This window comes from Chenopodium quinoa, unplaced genomic scaffold (assembly GCF_001683475.1).
Source record: "Chenopodium quinoa cultivar QQ74 unplaced genomic scaffold, ASM168347v1, whole genome shotgun sequence".
NCBI classification, from domain to species: Eukaryota; Viridiplantae; Streptophyta; class Magnoliopsida; order Caryophyllales; family Amaranthaceae; genus Chenopodium; species Chenopodium quinoa.
Genome location: NW_018742589.1, coordinates 608603 through 614602, shown reverse-complemented (window position 1 = coordinate 614602; position 6000 = coordinate 608603).

The window sequence follows — 6000 nt, the reverse complement described above, 5'->3', positions numbered from 1 at the left end:
CCTCCATCTGACAGGGAGGCGGTCAGGGGTGCCGGCACCCTTGACCTTGATGGGATTTCAGGGGTCCTTGCTGAGGTATACTTAGCATATTTTTGAGCTTTTGAGTTCCGGGACGCCTGTTATCTTTTTTGTATGGAAACTGACGCCTGTTTTTCTTTGTACTTAGGCCCTGCTCCGAGTCAACAGCCTTCGCAAGCCGATTGATCGGAAAAAACAAAGAGGTAAAGGCCGCAAAGGCTATGGCCGCCTCCAGCTGTGATAAGGCAATGTTTCAAATTGCCCAAAATGAAGTACTGACCATTGATCTTCTTTATTATCAGGCGCAGGCTACCGCCGCTGTTCGGGTTAGTTAGAGGCGGCCCAAAAGAAGGTTGACGAGCTGGAGGCGACCGTCACAAACCTTAAGGCCGAGCTGAAACCTCTTCGCCAAAAAATGCACTCTTACGAAGCCATGGAGAAATCTTTGGCCAACGTAAAAGAACGCCTAGTGAACCAAGAGAAGAGTCTTACCCAAGAGCTCTCGGATAAGGCCGAGCAAGAGAAACAAGAGCTCGTCCGGGAGATGGTGGAAGACTCCGCTCAAATCCAGCGCATGACCTGGGAACGACTGTTCCCCAGTGCCGACTTTGCCTCATGGGAAAGAACGTACCGCCAGTGTTCGGAAATATATAATCAACAGATCCTGGCGGCTGCTGAAGAAGAGGCGTTGGACGGTGCGTTGGAGGAGGAAGAGCCGGTTGTGGCGCTTGTGCCACTTGGGGGTAAGGCATCAAAAGAGGGTGCAGCTAAAGCCGAGTCCAGCAAGAAGAGTGCTGACCAGGCGGCAGCTGCTGATACTGAACTGCCCCCTACTTAAGCTTTTAGTATTTTTTTCACGGCCTGCGTGCCGTTTGCTTTGTAATTACCCGGCCAGGGGGCCGGGGTTTTGAATATTCTGCTGGTCTTTAATGGCCGGCTCATTTATCAAATTTTTGTTTTGGTTCAAATTTGTCTAAGTATTTTTAATTTGTTCACTAGACCGACTGTTGTGTATGGCCGAACGTTAAGACAGGTACAAATAGTAAGTATGCCGCCTATGCCCCTGGACGACTGGTGGTCTGTTTCCAGGGTAGATGATCAGTCGACCATTTATTCAATCGGTATTCGAACTATTTATTCAATTTGTCTGACCAAGTAAATAGAATTACCTAGTCGCCAAGGAATTAAGTAGGAAAACAAGCGGCGGGTACCGGTTGTTTCCCTTTATTGCCAATGTTGGCTTTTAACTCGTAATTTGTTAACCTAGCAAGAGTATTGGTTGAGAGCCTTTGTTTATTAAAAACAAGTGGACGACTCATACCTTTTAGGCTCCATACTAAGTTTGAGTGACTATTAAGTTAACATAGGAGTTACTTAGTCTTCGTCACAATCTAGATTGAGTAGTAGAGGTACCAGGCGGCGTAGGCCGGCTAGACCCCTTGATTCGCCAATGTTTGTTGGCTATTAACTCAATAGGTTACTTAGTAGGAATAGGGGTTCGAGTGCCCTTGTTTGTTTAAAACAGGTGGACGACTCAAACTTTTTAGATTCCATACCAAATTTGAAGGAGTGACTATGAGTTAACGTTGGAGTTACTCAGTCGCCGTCACTTTTGTTTGAGAAGTAGAGGTACCAGGCGGCGTAGGCCGGCTAGACCCCTTGATTCGCCAATGTTTGTTGGCTATTAACTCAAGGGTACCCCCTGCATTTATCCCAAGTAATACAGGCGGTCATCTGACTCAGATGTCAACTGCTACCACTGGTTTGGTTAGTGATAAGAGTTATCCTTGTCTCAAAAACGGCTACGTGGTTGCCCTTGGGGACAGTCGTATAGGTGCCGTGTAATTAGTTTATAGAACAATGTTCCACCCAAAAGGGAGCTGCTCTCTGCGACGAATTTCATCCGGAGGGATGCCGTCGGACGCCTGCTATGATGTTGGGACAGGTCGTATTAGTTTTGTAGATTTGATCAGGTGGCTTGGCGCCTGGTCTGATCATTCGGCCGGTGGCCTTGGTAAGTTCTTGGTGAACGTAGGTGCTAAGTAAAAGAAGGGTAGCCGCCTGTTAGGCACAGGGTCGGCCAGGCCCTAATCTTTTTAGCTAAGTGTTTGAGTAAAATACTCAATGGAGAGTAGCCGACTGTAAAGGAACAGACGGCATGCCCCTCTGAAGATTGAGTGAAAAACTCAAATGGAGAGTAGCCGACTGTAAAGGTACAGACGACATGCCCCTCTGAAGATAGAGTGAAAAAACTCAATGGAGAGTAGCCGACTGTAAAGGTACAGACGACATGCCCCTCGTAATACAAAAATTGAATAGTAAGTGCAAACTTTATTAAGTAGCTCTTTACTTTACATCTTTCAGAAGAAATATTTTTTAAGGTTATCTACATTCCAAGTTCGAGGCAACGGTTGTCCGTCTGGTGTTTCCAGACGGTAGGTACCATCCCTGACTTCCGCATAGATTCGGTAGGGTCCTTCCCAGTTGGGAGTTAGTTTGCCAGACTCATTAGCCCTACCTACTGCTTCCATTTTTCTAAGTACAAAGTCCCCTACTTTGAGTGGACGCCTGTGTACTTTTTTGTTGTATGATCTAGTCATTCTCAGGCGATAGATCTCATGGCGCAAAACAGCATTGCCCCTCTTTTCAGGAAGTGAGTCTAATGCCAGGCGCATGGCTTCCCAGTTTGCCTCTTCGTTATACAACATTACTCGAAGAGTCGGCTCGTAGTGTTCTATTGGAAGAACAGCTTCTGCACCATAAGTTAGGAGGAATGGAGTTTCTCCAGTCGCCCCTTTTTCAGTCGTCCTAATGGCCCAGAGAACATTTGGTAGTTCATCTGCCCATAGGCCGCCTGCCCGTTCAATCTTTTTCTTGAGACCGTCCGAGATGATTTTATTAAAGGCTTCTACCTGGCCGTTTGCTTGTGGACGGCCGACAGATGCAAAGTAGTGGGCAATTCCTTGGTCTCCCAACCAGCTTTTGAGAACAGGCGTCTCAAATTGGGGACCATTATCAAAAACCATAGACATGGGAACCCCGAACCGAGTGATGACGTTTTTCCAAATGAATGAAATTACATCTTTCGTCTTGATTCCCTTTACAGCCTCCGTCTCTACCCATTTAGTGAAGTAGTCAACGGCAACAAGTATATACCTTCTGCCGCCTGTAGCAGGCGTATATGGACCCAGAATGTCCATGCCCCACTTAGCAAACGGTAGTGGGCTGTGAATGGTAGTGAGGTCAGTAGCCGGACGGTGAATTAATTTGCCAAACCTTTGGCACTTGTCACATTTTTTCACCATCTCCATTGCATCTGCTTCCAAAGTAGGCCAAAAGTAGCCCTGCCGCCTTGCCCTTTGAGCAAGCATCCTACCACCTATATGGGAAGCACAGAAACCAGAGTGAAGATCATCTAGTATCTCTCGTCCCTTTTCAGGAGTAACACACTTTAAGAAGGGTTGAAGGTACCCCCTCTTGTGAAGTTCTCCCTGTATCATTTCAAAACAGGAGGCTCGTTTTTTCAGTGCTGCCGCCTGTTGAGGATCATCCGGCAGTGTACCGTTTGTCAGATATGCCCTGATTGAATCCATCCAGGTTGAGCTTCTGTCTAGGATTCCAATAGGGTTTTCCTCGATGCTTCTCTTCTCCATTACTTCCCAAAAAACAGTTCGAGGAGTATCGGAGGAGGCGGATGATGCTAATTTCGAAAGTGCATCTGCTTGGTTGTTTTCTGATCTCGGCACTTGGATCAGATGGAAATCCTCAAGGGAGCCGACTGCTTGTCGGACCGCCTGTAAATACTTGATCATGGCCGGATGAGTTGCTTCGTATTCGCCATTGTACTGACTCACTATCAATTGTGAATCAGAACAGGCGTCTATTTTTCTTGCCCCTGCCGCCTTGCACATGCGGATCCCGGCTAGTAAAGCTTCATATTCTGCCTCATTGTTTGAAGCCTGAAAACTGAAGCGTAGAGCATACTCGAACCTGTCGCCCTCTGGAGATTGACATACGACGCCTGCTCCACAACCGTTTGAAGTAGAGCTTCCGTCCACATATACCTTCCAGACTTGGTCTGGAACTTGAGAGTCAGGAGGACGAGTCATCTCTACAATAAAGTCAGCAAAGGCTTGCCCCTTCACTGCTTTTCTAGGCTCGAAAGTAACTTCGAGACTCTGCATTTCTATGGCCCATTTGATCATTCGTCCGGACGACTCCATGGTGGTAAGGGGCCGCTTGATTGGTTGGTCGGTATACACGACGACTGCATGTGCCAAAAAGTAGGGCTTCAATTTTTTAACAGCCATGAAGAGTGCAAGACCAAATTTCTCCACTAGGGGATACCTCAACTCGGCATTTTTCAGTACGTGACTGACAAAGTAGACCGGGAGCTGACAGCCGTCCCTTTCAGCTAGGAGCACAGCGCTTAACGCATGATCAGAGACGGCCAGGTACATGTAGAGATCTTCTTTGGGCAAAGGGCTGACCAGCCTCGGCAAGGAATGCAAGTGAACCTTTAATTTCTGGAAGGCGGCCTCAGCATCCGGCCCCCATTCAAACCTTGCCTTTTTCCTAATTGCCTGGAAAAAGTATAGGCATTTGTCGCCTGATCGGCTTAGGAATCTCCCCAAGGCCGCCAGACAACCTGTTAACTTCTGAACCTCTCGGACGGTACGAGGCGACTGCATGTCAATGACCGCCTGTACCTTCTCAGGGTTCGCCTCTATTCCTCCCTGATTGATAAGGAATCCGAGAAATTTCCCAGACTCAACTCCAAATACACATTTCTTGGGATTGAGCATGACATGGTGCCGCCTGAGTGTGGCGAAAGTTTCTCGGAGGTCCGTCAGATGATCTTTCTGAAGTTTAGTCTTGACAATCATATCATCAATATATGCCTCGACGTTTCTCCCAATCTGATTAAAGAACACTGTGTTTATCATTCGTTGGAAGGTAGCCGGGGCATTCTTAAGACCAAACGGCATGACCGTGTAACAGTACAATCCCTGATCAGTGACGAAGGCCGTCTTCTCCTGATCTTTCTTCCATAAAGGAATTTGATGAAAACCAGAATAGGCGTCCATAAAACTCATCAAGGCATGTCCGGCTGTTGAGTCGACCAGGTTATCAATTTTAGGCAGAGGGTAACTGTCTTTGGGGCACGCCTTGTTCAAGTCTGTGTAGTCTACACACATTCGCCAGGTGCCATTCGGCTTTTTAACAAGCACCACATTTGCAACCCAATCTGGGAAGTATCATTGCCGAATGAACCCTGCATCAAGTAATTTTTTGACTTCGGCGGCTGCCGCCTGCCCTCTTTCTTCACCATGGTTCCGCTTCTTTTGCCGTACTGGCTTCTTTTTCGGATCCACAGCGAGTTTGTGTACTGCCAGATCAGGACTAATGCCTGGCATTTCATGGACTTCAAATGCAAAGATGTCCTTGTATTCTTTCAACAGGTTGTGAAAGTCGTCACCAAGGTTTCTCAGAGCAGTCGTCCCAACTTTGACTGTTCGGTCAGGACGGGAGTCGTCTAATATCAGGTCCGCATGCTCACCAGCCGGCTGAGGGCGGAACTCATCCGGCCGCTCCTCTGCCAATGATTGCTATTTTCTTGCTTTTCTTGCGGACTCTGTCTGGGACGCCTTTCTCTTTTTGTCGCCTGTTTCTTGAACAGGCGCACTCTTCTTGACATTGTCAAGGTCTGTTTTTTCTCCACTTGACCCAGTGGCCATAACAGTGGGCTTGACATCCGAGAGATAGCACTCTCGGGCCATCCTCTGATCTCCCCTTAGGGAGCCGACTGTTCCATCATCCCTCTCAAACTTAAGCAGCATAAGAGACGGGATTATAACAGCCTTGGAATTATTCAGGGTTGGTCGACCCAGAATCATGTTGTAGGCCGAGAGTTCCTCTACTACTAGGAACCGGACTACCATGTGTCGTCCTTCCCCTTTCTCGCCCAGGCGAATGGGTAGA